The sequence below is a fragment of the Miscanthus floridulus genome, chromosome 3 (assembly GCF_019320115.1).
Source record: "Miscanthus floridulus cultivar M001 chromosome 3, ASM1932011v1, whole genome shotgun sequence".
In the NCBI taxonomy this organism is placed as follows: domain Eukaryota; kingdom Viridiplantae; phylum Streptophyta; class Magnoliopsida; order Poales; family Poaceae; genus Miscanthus; species Miscanthus floridulus.
Window position 1 is genome coordinate 105,067,076 of NC_089582.1, and position 18,070 is coordinate 105,085,145.

The 18,070-nt window shown below is 47.0% G+C and overlaps 1 pseudogene; it reads left to right on the forward strand.

The window, feature by feature from the left end:
- Positions 1 to 13,510: 13,510 nt before the first annotated feature.
- Positions 13,511 to 16,782, forward strand: LOC136546338 (protein indeterminate-domain 16-like; annotated as a pseudogene).
- Positions 16,783 to 18,070: the final 1,288 nt, after the last annotated feature.

Sequence of the window (18,070 nt, forward strand, 5' to 3'; positions counted from 1 at the left end):
AAAGAAACAACTACCGAAAGATTATTTGATAGATGAAAAGAAAACTATAGGCTTTGTTTATTTTAAATAAATCATGTATAAGATAGTTCAGAAAAATATCCAGATTGAATTAGGTCAAATTATATTTGATTTGGAAAACCAAAATAAAATTAATCTTATTTTATTATTTAGAAAAGGTTGAGGTGGAAAACCTAAATTGTTTAATGGGAAACTAATTGCATATAGATTGATCAGATTAATATTTTATTTGAAAGCGCAAAACATGCTAAACAATGTTACTAACATGTAGATCATGTCGTTACAAATCTAACACAACTTGAACAAAGATGGCAGGGGGGCTTGAGATGGCGGGCGGCGAGCTCCTACGAAGATTGGTGGTGGTTACCGACCAACTGAAAGCGAAAAAGAGAAGAAGAAAAGCTCCATAGGCATGCCCACGGTACGGAGAAGCTCGGCGATGAGCTTACGGTGGTAGTGAAGCGGCGAAAGGGCAGGTCCGAGCTCGGCGGCGCTTAGGGTTTCGTGGCCGCTGGCTCGAGGTGAGGCGGCGGTGCTAGGGTGTGCGGATGGGGGCGGCATGGCATCCGAACTTAGGCTTTATAGGAGCGCAGGGCTTGGAGGCCACACCAATTCCTAGAAGAAAATCGGGCAGCAGCGTTTTCATTATCCTGGGATGGAGTCCCACTCGGCTACGACTGGAGGTAGGGGAAGGCGCTGACAAGCAGGCCTAGGGCATCAACAACACAGGTTGCGGGGTTCGCCTATCGGTGAAACATGGAAGGGGAGAGAAGGCATCCGCGCGGGCTCAGCTCGTTGGCTGGGCCGGCCTAGTAACACGCATCGCGCTAGGAGTTAGGCCTACGGGTGAAGCAGCGGAGCTCTGGGCCTTGGCCCGTTGCGTTGGCTGGGCAAGAGGGAGGGGAAACCGGGCTAGGTTTGCGGAAAGAGTGGGGGCATGACCAGTTGGCTGGGCTACTAGGCCTAAAGGAAAAGGGAAGGGAGAGAGAGTTTTTTATATTTTTTCTTTTATTTCAAAAGCCCTTTTGAAGTCATTTCAAAAATATTTGAAATCTTTTTAAACTTTTTCAAAGCCACATATTACAATAGATCCAATGCACCAACATGTATGCACAAACAAGTTGTTAAACCTTATGATCAATTTTAATCTAATGAAAGATTATTTTCCCTATATTTTATGAGCACAAAAATACATAATTAAATCATTTTAGCTCTATTTCCAAATAAGCGAATTTTAGGGTGTTACAGGTTCTTGACATTTCCCCGGCAGAGAGCCAAAAGATACTCTAGTGGATTGCTCATGGCTTGTGTGATTCTCATCTTGTGTTGGTTGTGCGGCACCCGGTTGCAGGTTTGGCGTGTGATGCCAATTAGCGCGTGAACCTCCAAGTGAGTGAATCGCCACAACGAGGACTAGCTTGCCGGCAAGCAAGTGAAACTCAGTAAAAAAATCATGTGTCATCTTTGTTCGAGGATTTCTTGATATTCATTATGATTGATTGTGATCATCTTGTGATTGGCTCAATTCCTCGACACGGTGGTATAATCATCACATCCCCTCTCTTGTATTTTATATTTCTAGTGTTGCTTCGTTGTTTAGTGTAATTAGTTTTGAGAGCAAGCTTGTGTCGGGTCTAGTGGTTAGTGTGGCTCTTTAGTTAGTCTTTGAGAGCACACTAACTTAGTGTAGTGACATAGCCTTTGTGTGCTTAGAGATCATAGTCACTAGAATTGTCGTAGGTGGCTTGCATTTTTAGTAGGCTAGCGCAACATTTGCTTCGCCTCATATTTGTCTAACTGGTTTGTTAAGTGTTGTTGTAGAAATTTTCAATAGGCTATTCACCCACCCTCTTGCCATTAGGACCTTTCATGAGGCCCCTACCATCCTTTATATAGGCAGAGGGGGTAGGGTTACAATGAGGGCAATCGGGCTAATAGATTGGATTCCTAGTTTGTTACATAGAATGTGCAATAGATTGATCCTAGCTATCATCTAGATATACTTGTCTTGGATATTCTCAGCTTGCCTTGGTCTTCACGTTGGTCGACCATCTTGGCCTTCGTGGGCCTCCTCCTTGATGGTTTCTGGGCCGATAGCTTGGACGTGGTCGTATATACGGGCGGTGAGGGTACCCCTGGCCCATATATCTGACATCTCTCTTGCTCTTGCTTTTGCTCATCGGATCTCTCAACCCAACTCTTTCGATCTCACAAGAATCAAACCAACCTCACAAAGAGGGGGAGGGGATAGTTCAAATGGCCTAGAGAGAGGTGTTTTTCATGGTGGAGTTGTTGAATGGAGTGAAGGGGGAATAAATACCCAAAGGCCCAAAATTGACCATTATGTTGCATTTATGTGCAGGTTTGGAAATTCTGATTAGGCTCGGAATTTTTGACCCCAAAAGTATTTTGAATATGTGCACAGTGTTTTATGAGAGAAGTAACAACGGTTCAGAAATTGCGACCCAGAAACACAAGCTGGCCAGAGCACCCTGATCGGAAATTTCCTCAGAAATTCCGACCATCTCAGAAATTCCAACACAACCCAACTAGAACAACCATAACTAAACTCCCAACTCCAATTTTAGTGATCTTGGACTTTTCAGAAATATTATCCAGAGGGCTATCCATCCCAACTAAAATAAGCTCCAAGACCACAATGTGCAAGTGTTCTAAAAAGTGTCGCTCTCAAGTTAGCACTTGGGTTTAGTTAGTTTGAGCACTGAGACTTGTTAACACGCTCAACGTTGCATCCCTCTTGATAGTATGGCATACCTATACTCATAATTAAAGATAAAATCTATATTAACCTCTTGAGATTGCAAAGGTCTTCAAATGCCATTATTCAACATATCTCCATATGGGTTGCAACTACCTTTCTTCCATTCTTCTTCAGCAAGTCCACCTTGAGCTTGTGACTTAAACCATTTCAAAACATATGTGAGTCCTTGCTATCTTCACCTTTCAAGCCATCCCAAGCCACATAATGATTTGAATCAACTTTGAGCACACATTAAAAACCATTTTTTCAATATTGTAAATCTTGCTTGAATATCTTCTTTGATATAAATCTTGAGATCAATCAAACTTTAATATCTTTCTTTCTTGATATGGACACCATCAACATGATTAAGTAACCAAGTCATTGTCCTTTGATGGATACATAATCTCATCTCATAATTCTAGACATAGCAAGCTTTCCATACGAGACTAATCCATATGCAATCACTCATGTCTCATTTGCTGTTGAAAAGTAAGGCATTTTCATATTTATTTTAATCCATAAAAATAACGCAATAAAAAAGAGAGTGAAGTCATGAATAAAAAGATAGAAACAATTCATGACAAATGTTAACAGGATGATAAGACAAATTATAGAGCCGAAACATATGTGAAACATTGTTTTACATAGCTGAAGCATCACAGACATGATCGTTTTACATAGTTGAAGCATCACAGATATGATCACAAATATAAAAGATGTGTTCTCAAATATTAAGATCATGATGATCACAAAATTAAAAGGAACCAGAAAACCAGTACTAGCATAATCATCCAAATCAACCAAACAGAGCATGTTGAATATAAAAGCAGTATTGCCTAGGAACATCATGATATTGATAATGAAACTCAGAAGAGGGTGAAGGAGATTATACCCTGCGGCGGAGCCGCTCGCACCAGGAAAAGCCATGGTGGTGCTTTGCTGTTGTAGTCGTCCCACTCGATGTAGTGTAGAAAAGGACGCCGTGAAGAGGCACCGCTACAGGTTCACCAGCGAGTAGTCGTGCCACCACCGACACTCCCCAAAAACGTAATCGCCCGTCTTCACCCGAGCAGGTGAAGCCCACGACGGAGACGCGTTCCGGAGGCCTACTCTTCCATCTCTGGTGCTCGCCGGAGGTGGAACGGGAAGAACTTGCGCTGCTGGAAGGTGGTGTATTTCGCCAAGAGAGATTAACCGAGAAGGGAGGATTTGATTTATAGGCAGAGGCCAGAAGACGAGAAGTCGACGGCACCGAGGGGTCACACCTCCCTTCCTGCGGTGGGAGAGACGGAGACGGAGAGCCAGAAGTCACAGGAGTTAACCTCCAATCAATTCGTCACAGGAAACGGAAATGGAGTTTCAAAAATAAAGGCCTCGCCCGCCCGTCCGCTCGCTCGCCGCCGCCCGCCTGCCTGCCTCGCCTCGCCTCGCCACGCCATGCCACGCCCACGCGCATGGGCATGGGCTCGGGCCGGGCTGGGCGGCGGCGGTGGCGGCACGCGCGTGCGCGCGTGTGGCATCCAGGTGATTCACTCTTACTTCTCAAATAGATCGATCAATGATCAAGTATTTAAGTAGAGTCGCCTCTCGATTAAATTCCCATATGGTATAAAACCATTAATGTACATGTACGGACCATAGAGTTTAATAGAGATATTAAATAAATGGGCCAAGCCCATAATATCTAACAATCCCCACCAAACTCTAGGGTACGCAGTTTGAAATTCTCAGAACCACATTCCTTTTATATACCAGTGTTTCGATGGAGACTGTTAAGTTGAACATCCATCTAGAGAGCTAGCTACACTCATCCACAACTGAACAATGGACAGAACCTTGAATTGACAGTTTTGTGCGAGATGAGTTTCACATAACCTCTTAACTGATACTAGGCTGCCAAGTGCCTTCCCTCTGTTTTGAAGCATATAAGTCACACTTCGAGGCCTTTTCATGAGCATCTAGAGATTACCCACATCTCATAGATTGTGACTAGCAATCGAGCTCATATAGGTGTGTTCCTTATAGGATGTTCTGTAGGACAACATCCCCGCTATACCAAGCCGCTCGGATCACATTAAGAACTTAATCATCCTGCCTAACAGTATTAGAGAGACGGTGCATCTCCAACGAACTGAGCTATAATCTAAGGGGTCTCTCCCTCAGTCAATCAACAGCTTGTTTCGCCATCCTAATTCATGGGATCTCCGATCACATAGGATAGGTTACCACTGTTGATGGCTCTATGTGGGTCTCAAACCCAGTTCCCTCGACGCACCTTCTATCACATTGCGTGACAGACCCTTAGTGAATTGATCTGCCAGATTATTTGATGTATGGACATAGCCCAATGCAATTACTCTGGAGTTTCTCAGTTTTCTGACAGTCTTCAAACGTCTCTTCACATGCTTTGTGGACTTCATGTTATCCTTAGAACTGTTTACCTTAGTGATCACAGTTTGATTATCACAGTTCATGGAAATTGCTGGGATTGGTTTCTCAACAATCGGCAAATCCATCAGGAGATCACGGAGCCACTCTGCCTCAGCACTAGCGGTATCCAATGCGGTCAGTTCTGCTTCCATTGTAGACTTCGTTAAGATAGTCTGCTTGCAAGACTTCCAAGAAACAGCACCACCTCCAAGTAGAAACACGTATCCACTCGTGGCATACAGCTGATCCGTATCAGAAATCCAATTAGCATCACAATAACCCTCTAGTACCCTCGGATACCCAGAAAAGTGAATGTTGTAACTCATTGTCCCTTTCAAATAGCGCAGCACTCTCTCAAGAGCATTCCAGTGAGTATCTCCCGGATTTGACACAAACCGGCTCAGTTTGCTTACAGCGAACGAGATATCAGGCCTGGTTGCGCTAGCTAGGTACATAAGAGAACCAATTATCTGTGAATATCTCAATTGGTCTCTTGCAATTCTGTGATTCTTCCTCAAATGAATACTTGGATCGTATGGAGTAGGAGCAGGCATACACTCATTGTACCCAAATCGGTTCAAGACCTTTTCCACATAGTGAGACTGCATAAGAGTTACCCCACCATTTCCTTCCTCCCTTGAAAGCTTAATGTTGAGAATAACATCAGCCTCTCCCAAGTCTTTCATCTCAAAGTTACTCGACAAAAAATCTTTTACTTCTTTAATCACATTTAGATTGTTGCCAAATATTAATATATCATCCACATATAAGCATAGTATCACACCATCACCACCACCAAACCGATAATATACACATTTATCAGCTTCATTCACAACAAAGCCGGCTGATGTTAAAGTTTTATCAAACTTCTCATGCCACTGTTTGGGGGCTTGCTTTAGGCCGTACAGGGACTTCAATAACTTACAAACTTTACCCTCTTGACCATTTGCAATAAACCCATCAGGCTGATCCATGTAGATCTCTTCCTCAAGCTCTCCATTTAGGAAGGCTGTCTTAACATCCATCTAATGAATGAAAAGACCATGTGAGGCAGCCAGGGATAGCAACACACGAATGGTCGTCAATCGAGCAATAGGTGAGTAAGTATCAAAGTAATCTTCACCTTCCTTCTGTGTATAACCCTTAGCAACAAGCCTAGCTTTGTACTTCTCAATTGTACCATCAGGCCTCAGCTTCTTTTTAAACACCCATTTACAGCCCACAGGTTTGCAACCAAATGGACGATCAACCACTTCCCACGTCCCATTGGACATAATGGAGTCCATCTCACTTTGCACTGCCTCCTTCCACATGTCAGAATCAGGAGAAGAGTATGCCTCAGAAATGGTTGTGGGAGTGTCATCCACGAGATATATAATAAAGTCTTCTCCAAAGGATTTTGCAACTCTTTGCCTCTTACTCCTTCGAGTGACAGTATTATCATCCTCCTCAGGATTTTGCTCAAGCTCATGGGTGTTATCATCAGCGTGTATATTTGATTCATGAAGTTCAGGAATAGGATCATGACTAGACATGCTAGATGCACCTATTTTCATTGGAAATTCATTCTCAAAGAACGTGGCATCTCTAGACTCCATGACCGTTCCAACAGCCATATCAGGAGCACTAGAATTTATTATTAAAAAACGATAGCCCACACTATGAATGGCATAGCCTAAGAAAACACAATCTACAGTTTTTGGTTCAAGCTTTCGCTTTTTGTTTATTGGCACGTTCACTTTGGCCAAACAACCCCAAACGCGAAGATAAGAAATATTTAATCTCTTTTTCTCCCAATCCTCAAATGGAGTGATTTCTTTGTTCTTTGTGGGCACTCTATTTAGGACATGATTCGCAGTTAGAATTGCCTCACCCCACCATTCCTTAGATAAACCAGCTGTCTCCAACATGGCATTCACCAAGTCAGTTAGAGTGCGGTTCTTTCTTTCAGCAATCCCATTGGATTGTGGTGAGTATGGAGGTGTCCTCTCATGAATTATACCGTGCACCGCGCAAAACTCAGAAAATTCATTAGAGAAATATTCTCCCCCGCGATCGGACCGCAACCGTTTGATATGCTTTTCAAGTTGATTCTCAGCCTCAGCTTTAAAGGTTTTAAAATAATGTAATGCCTCATCTTTTGTTTTAATTAGGTACACATAGCAATATCGAGTGCAATCATCTATGAACGTTATGAAGTATCTCTTACCACCTTTTGTCAAAATTCCGTTCATTTCACAAATATCGGAATGGATGAGATCAAGTGGTGCCAACTCTCTCGCCACAGCTGCCTTGTGAGGCTTGCGAGGTTGTTTTGCCTCAACGCATGTATGACATTTGGAGCTTTTGGCAACGTCAAATTTAGGAATTAAATTCAAACCAGCTAAGCGGGACATGCAACCAAGATTAACATGACATAATCGAGAATGCCAAACATTCATCTCAACATTAACGTTATTAATGACATTATTCACTGCAAGAGGTAAAGTATCAACCAAAGACAAGCGGAACAAGCCTCCGCTCTCATAGCCTTTTCCAACAAAGGTTCCATACTTTGACATAACACATTTATTCGACTCAAACACAAGTTTAAAACCGTCTCGACATAGCAGAGAGCCACTAATAAGATTTTTCCTTATTGAGGGGACATGATGCACGTTCTTGAGTTGCACGGTCTTCCCCGAAGTAAGCTTCAGATCCACCGTACCAACACCATGAACACCAGCACGCGCGCCATTCCCCATCAGCAAGGCTCCACTCCTCCCGACCTGGTAAAAAGAAAACAAGGACTTATCAGCACACACATGTATATTTGCACCTGTATCAACCCACCAATCAGGTGAGGAACAAACTGTAAATGCAGATAAATTACCATACCCAGCAGCGTCTGCATCAGTCTCAATGGTGTTGACTGTCTTCGCCTTTGGTGGGGGCTTCCACTTAGCCTCAGGACACTCTCTAGAAAAGTGCCCAGTGTTCCCACAAGTGAAGCAGTTCATCTTTGCCTTGTCTAATCCCATCTTCTTATTATTACCTTTCTTGAAGAAGGTAGTGGATTTCTGCTTAAGCTCCTGCTGGGGCTTCTTCTTTTGTGGCTTAGGACGAAACTTTTGCACCACATGTGCACTAGTAGTCGCCTCACCATTCCCGCCCTTGCTCTTTCCCTTAACATCCTTTGCTCTTGCCTTGTCCTCAACATCAAGAGTGCCAACAAGTTCAGCAATGCTAAACTGCTGCCTCTTGTGTTTCAAGGTAGTAGCAAAATCAGTCCAGGAAGGTGGCAGCTTAGCAATAATGCAACCTGCCACGAACCTGTCAGGGAGAGGACAGCCGTACAGCTCCAATTCCTTCACCAGTCCCTGTATCTCATGAGCCTGTTCGACTACAGGACGGTTATCAACCATCTTGTAGTCATGGAACTGCTCCATGATGTACAGCTCAGAACCGGCGTCGGAAAGACCGTACCGGGCCTCAAGGGCTTCCCACACAGCTCTGCCAGTCGGGAGTGGTATGTAGGCATCAACCAGAGAATCATTGATGATGCTCAACAGTGCAGCCTTGCACATGGTCTCAGCATGTCTCCAAGCCTGCTCATCCTCATCGGATCTCACAGTAGCAGGCTGCTCATTGAGCACATGACCACAGCGCATGGCCGACAACCACAGAAGGGCTTTCTCACGCCACCTCTTGTAGTGAGCTGCCCTCAAACGGCGTAGGCTTTAGCATGCCCGCAAAGCCAACAGATGAAAATGGCCTGAAATTACGTTTTTGGATTGTTGAAAAGTAAGGCATTTTCATATTTATTTTAATCCATAAAAATAACGCAATAAAAAAGAGAGTGAAGTCATGAATAAAAAGATAGAAACAATTCATGACAAATGTTAACAGGATGATAAGACAAATTATAGAGCCGAAACATATGTGAAACATTGTTTTACATAGCTGAAGCATCACAGACATGATCGTTTTACATAGTTGAAGCATCACAGATATGATCACAAATATAAAAGATGTGTTCTCAAATATTAAGATCATGATGATCACAAAATTAAAAGGAACCAGAAAACCAGTACTAGCATAATCATCCAAATCAACCAAACAGAGCATGTTGAATATGAAAGCAGTATTGCCTAGGAACATCATGATATTGATAATGAAACTCAGAAGAGGGTGAAGGAGATTATACCCTGCGGCGGAGCCGCTCGCACCAGGAAAAGCCATGGTGGTGCTTTGCTGTTGTAGTCGTCCCGCTCGATGCAGTGCAGAAAAGGACGCCGTGAAGAGGCACCGCTACAGGTTCACCAGCGAGTAGTCGTGCCACCACCGACACTCCCCAAAAACGTAATCGCCCGTCTTCACCCGAGCAGGTGAAGCCCACGACGGAGACGCGTTCCGGAGGCCTACTCTTCCATCTCTGGTGCTCGCCGGAGGTGGAACGGGAAGAACTTGCGCTGCTGGAAGGTGGTGTATTTCGCCAAGAGAGATTAACCGAGAAGGGAGGATTTGATTTATAGGCAGAGGCCAGAAGACGAGAAGTCGACGGCACCGAGGGGTCACACCTCCCTTCCTGCGGTGGGAGAGACGGAGACGGAGAGCCAGAAGTCACGGGAGTTAACCTCCAATCAATTCGTCACAGGAAACGGAAATGGAGTTTCAAAAATAAAGGCCTCGCCCGCCCGCCGCCTGCCTGCCACGCCCACGGGCTCGGGCCGGGCGGCGGCGGCGGCGCGCGCGCGCGCGCGTGTGGCATCCAGGTGATTCACTCTTACTTCTCAAATAGATCGATCAATGATCAAGTATTTAAGTAGAGTCGCCTCTCGATTAAATTCCCATATGGTATAAAACCATTAATGTACATGTACGGACCATAGAGTTTAATAGAGATATTAAATAAATGGGCCAAGCCCATAATATCTAACATTTGCAATTTGTCAAATATGCTTGCTTCTTCATTTGACCAATACCATGAGTTTGATAAGATAATTTCCAATGAAACCTATTCATAGACTCTTCAAACTCATTAGTTCTTTAAAAAAAAAATTGTCATTCAACCACCAAAACAAACTAGGGGGCCTAGATGCACTTTCAATAGTTGGAGTTCGTGTTTTTTCAAATAAAAGGGTAAGAGATAAAAGAAAGGTGGAGGCACACAAACACGTGTTGACCTATATATAGCCTCTCCATTCAAAAAGAGTTCACTTCTTATTTTTTGTGGAGTCAAATATTTTTAAATTTAACTAAATATATACAATAAAGTAGTAAAATTTGTGATACGGAATAAGTGGCAGTAGATTAATTATGAAATATACTTTTATAGTGAACTTATTTGGAGACATAAAGGTTGGTTGATATTATTTTTCATAAATTTAGTTTTAAACTTAAGAAAAAATAACTTGGATCAAATCTAGAATTGGACTTTTTTGGATGGAGTAAGTACGTGCTAAGCAAAAGGCTACTTGATCGATACTTTTCATGAGATCCTTTTGATTGGTGAAATTTGGACTCTTGTGCGTATGAAGACTAATAAAAAGACCCAATGATGTACAAAAGGCAGTTAGACTTCTAGTCTTGTTTCATCTTAAAGAAACGGACTCGTACTTCATTACACAGATATTTTAATTTGTTATTAAAATCAAATCAATATACAGAGATATAGGAAATCTAGGAAATCCCTAAACCGCAAATGTCACCCCTTTGGAGTTTGGATCGTGGAGCCAGGTATGCCGTGTACCACGGAAACCCTGGAGACAGCTTATCGCTCGGCCTCCGGGCGCAAGAAAACCTTCCATTTGGAGGCGAGCAGCAAGCCACTCAACTGGCATGGCAGATGACATGCATGTTGTTTTATTTACTTGATCAGTTAGTAAGCAACAATTTAGCTCTGGATTATCGATCACACAAGCTTCCAAACCCATCATTTCTCTTTGTCAATAAACTCGGCCAGACCGGCCGAATCCTTCTGGGGAGAATGACAAACTCAGAGGCAGTAGGGTCTTATTAGGTGCTAATCACGATATGAGAAAAATCCTTGTTTATTGAAGACCATACAAAACAAGCTAGCTTGATGAAGTACTGCTGTGTGTGCTGTATCGATTGTCCAGAAGTGGCTCCTTTTGCATTATTGAATATTTATATTTTATATACACTGCCATACCGGATCAACAAGCTCCTTTTCAGAACATATGCAGGAGAGCTGCAAGAGTTCTTTGATGTGTAGATCAAGGAGCATCCGGACATGCAGAACCGGCCAACAGTGTAACTACCAACCGAAATCCATGCATAGCAGCGGCTGTACTGGATAGCAGATAGCACGGTAACGCAGTTAACCGCACCACAGTCTAGGCTGTTTCTGCTGTTTCAAATTATATAGTTCATTTTGTCTAATTCAAATTGTAATTTAAATCAAATTTACAGAAAAATGCAACATCTATATACCGTATCAAAATAGGATGGTCTGGCCTTGCGCTGCTCCTTCCAGACCTCCTAGGCCGCTTGCTTGAAGCGCGATGTTTATTTGTATGTTTAAACTCTTCTATCTTAATGCAAAAAATATGCAAATCTTTTGCGTATTAGAGAAAAAAAAATGCTGTATCAAAATAATTCCATATATTGAATTCTTAAAAAATATGTTTTGATTGGGCATTTGTAACTTATAGATATTAATATATTTTTTCTAAAAATTTGGTTAAAGTTAAAAGAAATTTGACTTAGTATGAAACAATTATAATTTACAATGAAAGGGAGTAACAGTAAGCCAGTATTATAGCAGACAAAAGTATTCCAGAGATTTCAGTCAAAAAAAGGTATTCCAGAGAGGCAGAGACGCGGAGAACTGAGACGTACAGTGTTTTCACCCCAATTATCAACTTTTGGGGGTCTTCATTAGGAAAATATCTGCAGGCCTAGATAGCAACAGTGCTGCAGCTAGGATTAGACAGTTCCTCATGGACCACACTGAAATTGAATTACCACTACTTCAACCCACCCATTTTACATGTGTGATTCTCTTGAAGCTGGAACTTTTTTTTACTGCTTAACACTGAACTCCAGCACTACTTTTACTCAAAAAATGAACTCTTAACACCTATAGGCAGCGCACCTATAAAACGGATTGTGGTCTGTGGAACCCAGTTATGTCAGATAAATGAAGCCCCTTGATTGTTTCATATATGTTTAGATCAGTGTAGCTGAGCAGCCAAAAACTCCAAGCGTCCATCCAATTCCCTACCCAATAACCCAAAGTCCCAAACAAACAAACAAACAAACAGGCATCCATCTTTTTATATGTGCGTATACGCATCTAAACTCCCTTTCCATGCAGCAAAAAGATCTTTTATCAATTGTGTTGATATGCATGATCAATTGCTCATCTCCATATCCTCTTCCTGTACTCTTAACTAAGGATGGCAACGGGGATGTACCCGTCGGGTATTGCCGGAACGTTCTCTTCCCCGCTATGGAGAATTCATCCCGTCCCCGTCCCCATTAACTGTCTCGGGTATAGATTCTTGCCCATCCCCGTACCCGTCGGGTATCGGTCGGGTAACAAATACCCGACGGGTACTGCATACCCGATAAACAAGGACACTTGGGGGTCGTAGCTTTGCAATCGGAGACGTTTCTTCTTCACCCGGGTATAAGTGTCGGAGTCTCGGAGATGCCGAGGAGAAGGAGCAAGGTTGCGAGGAGGACGAGCAAAGGTGGCAGAGAGACCGAACTGAGGAAGCGAGGGGCACGAGCGCTCGTGAGGCAGGCGTGCTTATGCTGCTGGCGGAGATGGTGAGGAAAAATTGAACTAGGGTTTCTAGAACACAAAAACTATATATATGATTGTTCAGATTTAGACCAAAATACATATGTTGAGCTTCTTTGGGCCTAATACTCGCATGACAGCTCAAATAGTCGGGTTCCCCAATGGGTAACGGGGACGGGTAAACAGGGAACGTTCCCGTACCCGCTATACCCGTCGGGATGGATTCTTGCCCATTTAGATACCCGCGGGTAAAGATATGATCCTATCCCCATTCCCTAATAAATAAATACCCGTCGGGTATCAGGACTGTTGCCATCTTTACTCTTAACTGCTGCATCGACAGGGCACAATGCAAACCCAGCAGCACTACACTACCAACTCCGGCTTTCCCCCTTCCTTCTCATATAACCCCCCAAAGAAAGCTGCTAAAACCTAAAGCAAAGTGTGGAAAGCCGCCCCCCCCCCCCCCCCCCCCCCCCCCCCTCTCTCTCTCATTTGGTGCTGTCTCTGTAGCAGCTCCACAAAAGGCAACACCAAGACCCCTTCCTTCTTCCTACCACCACCCCCTCCTTAATTCCTTCTCCCAGCACAACCTGAGTTGTAATTATTATACTACAAGTACTCATCAGTAGTATTCACCTCGCTCTTTCTCGTTTATTGTTTGTTTGTTCCCCCATCTGGTTGTTGACTGATCTCTTCTTCTCCCCTCTGCCGCTCGGCGGCTATATATACGTCCAATCTAATCCCCATCCCATTCCGTCTCCATCGCCTGATCAAATCAGAGAGGTAGGGGAAAAGGAGCAAGTTTTCTGGCTCTTCTTCTTGTTCCGTAGTCCGTACTATTCTTATCGCTGTTCTTCGCCAAGATCGCCTCGCGCGTCACCCATGTTGGGCTTCTGCGCCCCCGCGGCCGGTCCAGCTCCCGACGACGCGACGCCGGAGACGTTCCGTTCGCTGCAGATCGCCACCTGCACGGCCGCCGCCGCCGCCGCCGCCGCCGCCACGACAAAGAAGAAGCGCCGTCCCGCCGGCACACCAGGTAAGCAAATCGATCCCGAGACAGCCGTGGTCGACATGCCTCCAGTCTATATATGCTCCAGTTGGCTACATGCATGGTAGCTAGTAAGCTCGGTGCAGACTCCGAGATCGATCCACCCATCCTCTGCAACATGTAGTAACAGTAACGCGCGCGCCGTCGCGGTACGGCAATGGCTGCAGACCCGGACGCGGAGGTGGTGTCGCTGTCGCCGCGGACGCTGCTGGAGTCGGACCGGTACGTGTGCGAGATCTGCGGGCAGGGGTTCCAGCGCGACCAGAACCTGCAGATGCACCGGCGACGGCACAAGGTGCCGTGGAAGCTGCTGAAGCGGGAGGCAGGGGAGGCGGCGCGGAAGCGGGTGTTCGTGTGCCCGGAGCCCAGCTGCCTGCACCACGACCCCTCCCACGCGCTGGGCGACCTCGTCGGCATCAAGAAGCACTTCCGCCGCAAGCACAGCGGCCAGCGCCAGTGGGCCTGCGCCCGCTGCTCCAAGGCCTACGCCGTCCACTCCGATTACAAGGCCCACCTCAAGACCTGCGGCACTCGCGGCCACTCCTGCGACTGCGGCCGCGTCTTCTCCCGGTAACCAACTTCGATTCTCCAAGCCATTATCGATTTGGCTCAGCATCTCCAATAAAGATTATTAGAAAATCCATTTAAAATCAGCACAAGTTTTTTTCTCCCTTTCTTTTTCTTTGGTCTGTTGGTTCACCACCGGATGCAACCGCCGGGGGCCGGGGCTATGGGCTACTCCTACCTGCTATTATTGCGGCATTAACGGGGAAAGGAAAGGGAGGCCGGGCGAGCGAGTGGATCAGAGCACAATTCCCGAGGGCAGCCCGCCATCGTCTGCGTGCGTGCGTGCGTGCGTGCGCCGTGTCCCGTGTGCGTCGTGCGCATCGATCTCGGTGGTGGGCTTTCTCTTGCTACGGAGTATTTCCTATTGCTTCCACGGTTCGGCATGTGTTCCCGATAGGCGCTAGCCGCCGCTGGGGGTTTCAGCTTTGTGCCCGCGCTGCAGCGGCAAAGGCAGCAGCGTCGTCTTGGCGCGCCATTCGATGGCCGCACGGCGCAGCAGCCCCGCCAGGGCCCAAAACTCCAAGCCTAACGAGCTGACTCCGAGGCCAGCCGGCCTCTTTGGATCCTCTAGCCGTGCTAGCAGCAGCGACCAGCGACGTTAATTCATCGTCGTCTGACGCTCACACATGCAATAAAGTCTCTCTGCTTACGCTCTTGGCTTTTGTTCTTGAGTTGAGTTCACGCGGCCATGCACGCATCCTTGGTCTTTGCACTCATGTACTAGTAGTAGCCAAAATGTTCCCTTTCTTTGTTTGCAGATGATACGGGAGTGTTTGCTTATTGGCATGCCGGGAGCCTTGTACGTCCTAGCTGAGGTGATTATTAGTGCTCTCAGTCTCATCTGATGATGTCTCCATCAAATGTGCAGGGTGGAGAGCTTCATAGAGCACCAGGATATCTGCAACGCGGGGCGGGCACGGGCGGACGACTCTCCGGTGGCCTGTGGCGGCGGCAGCGCCAGTGTGGCTGCTGCTAGTGCCGGGTCACAGCAGCAGGCGCCGCCGGCCATGTCACTGTCGAGGACGGCGTCGAGCACCAGCCCGTCCAGCGACATTGTCATCAGCCCGGTGGCCTGGCCCGGACCGGCACCGGCAATTCCAAGCCCTACGACCACCGCGTTCCACCACCGGTTCGAACAAGTCCCGTCGCCGCGGACGCCGCCATCGGACCACCACCGCGGCGGGCACCACAACCTCGAGCTCCAGCTCATGCCGCTGTCCTGCAGCGGCGCGGGCGGTGGCGCGCCGGCGTACTGCAGCGGTGCGCCACGCACTCCGGCCGTTCCTCCACAGAGCCACGCCGCCACCGTCATGCAGTTGCAGCTGTCCATCGGCGTCTGCGGCGGCGGCGGGTTCGGGGACGCGGGCGAGCGCGGCGACGAGGTGATGGTGCTGGCCGCAGCAGCGAGGGAGAAGGAGGAGGAGGCGCGGGAGCAGCTGCAGCAGGCAGTGGCGGAGAAGGCGGCGGCGGACGAGGCCCGCGCGCAGGCGAAGCGGCACGCGGAGCTGGCCGAGCAGGAGCTGGCGAGCGCCAAGCGGATGCGGCGGCAGGCGCAGGTGGAGCTGAGCCGCGCCCACGCGCTCCGGGAGCACGCGGTGCGCCAGGTGAACGCGACGCTCCTCCAGATCACCTGCCTAGGCTGCCGCCACAAGTTCCGCGCGCGGCCGCCGCAGCTGATGGACTCCGTGGCGGCCCCCCGAGGTGGCCTGCAGTAGCTACATGTCCTCCGTCGTGACAGCAGAGGGCGGCGACGCCGAGGTCGTCGACGACGAGCCGCCCCTCGACGGCGCGGAGGCCATGCTGCGGCGGCGCCAACACGCCATGGCGATGGACGTCGTCCTCTAGCTAGCTAGCCTGAAATCAGATGATGATCTTCGTTTCAATAGTTTCTTGTTTTTGCCACCGAGACGCCAGGGTTGCATTGGCGCGTGCATCATTATTAGGTTTGATGTAATCAGATGCTGATACTGATGCCTGATGGACAGTGGAAGATCGTTAGCTCGATCGATCCAGTGATGCCTAGTGTTCGAGTCCTGTGATGAGCAGGAAGGATCGGAGAGGTAGCCATTAGGCAAATCCAAGGAGAGACGAAGACGAGGGCTAGCTGCTAGCTTACTGTGACGTGCATGGGATCTTTCGGTGTTTGCTTCCCATTGGATCTTGTTGGAAAATAACATTATATTGGTCATGGAAAGTAAGTTAATGATGCCCTTTTTAACAGAAATGTTATACAACACATATATATTTTAGCATTTTTTTATCTCTCTCTTTATTTCTTTCTCACCGGTGACCACTGGCGCCAGCGACAGTGACCAGCAAGCTCGCCTCGGCGCCCGCGCCCGCGCCGGCCGTGGCAGTGGCGGCGGCGGCGGATCTATGATTTGCCCTTCCATAGAAAAAAAAATTGTGATCTGTGGTCTGCTTTCTATGATCTGTGGAGGATAGAGGCTGGAGGTAGAAGAAAGGTGCAGGCTGTTGGATTTTAATCCTGTGGTGCAAAAAAAAATCATATGTTGAAACTGCATAAAACATATGGTTGTGTAGTACTTTGTAAAGGTCAAGCATTCAGTAGACAGCAAGGGATAAGGGTCGATTGCATGCATGATATTTGTCACAACTAAATTCAACGACGACTGCAATATATGCATGCCAGAATCTCTTGATAGACCTAAACCACGCTGAGGTCTCTCGGCTGTTTTCAGTAGGGGCCGTGGCCGATTTGAGCAGAGGCTTGGTTGGTTGGATCGAGGGGCGGAGGGCGTCAAATGGAAGAGGCCAGGAATGGTGTTGGAAGTGGGAAACCAGGTGGAAGAATCTGGGTGGAGGGGACAATGAACTGCTGGACGCTGAAATACGAGGGGAAATACCAGAAATGCAACGCGCACTAGAGATAAAACTTCAAAACTCCCAGGACACACTGTTGCGGCTCAGCAATGGCACTAGTAGTCCAAATCACGCGTGCATGTACGCCAGAGATCAGAGAGCCTGAGCCACGCACACAGTCACAGTCTCTCTCTCTCTCTCTCTCTCTCTCTCTCTCTCTCTCTCTCTCTGCATCGACGTCTCCGACTGAAATGATGAAAACGCTTCCGGAGGAGGAGGAGGTAGGAGACCAGCTAGGGAATAGTGATGGACATGGAAACAGATGCGGACGCGCGCATGGTTTTCAGTGCCAGGACGGCTTTCTTTCTCGGTCTAGCTGAGCCCTGAGCTGCTGATCCCTCCCAGCCTCTGCCTCCCCTTGTCTGTCTTGGCTAGAGATACCCTGTCTGGGCAGTGTTCGGTTGAGCAAGAAGTGGGCCGGCTCGGCTTGCTTTTCAGCTGACGCAGCGTTTTTCTCTCACCAATAATTAGTATGAACAGTTTTTTTCCTGTATGAACAGTGTTTTTCAATACCAGCCGAAGCGTCGCAGCACCGTCTCGTAGCACTGTTCTGTACCGTCTCGTACCCCTGTCTGGGCAGTGTTCGGCTGATCTGTACCGTCTC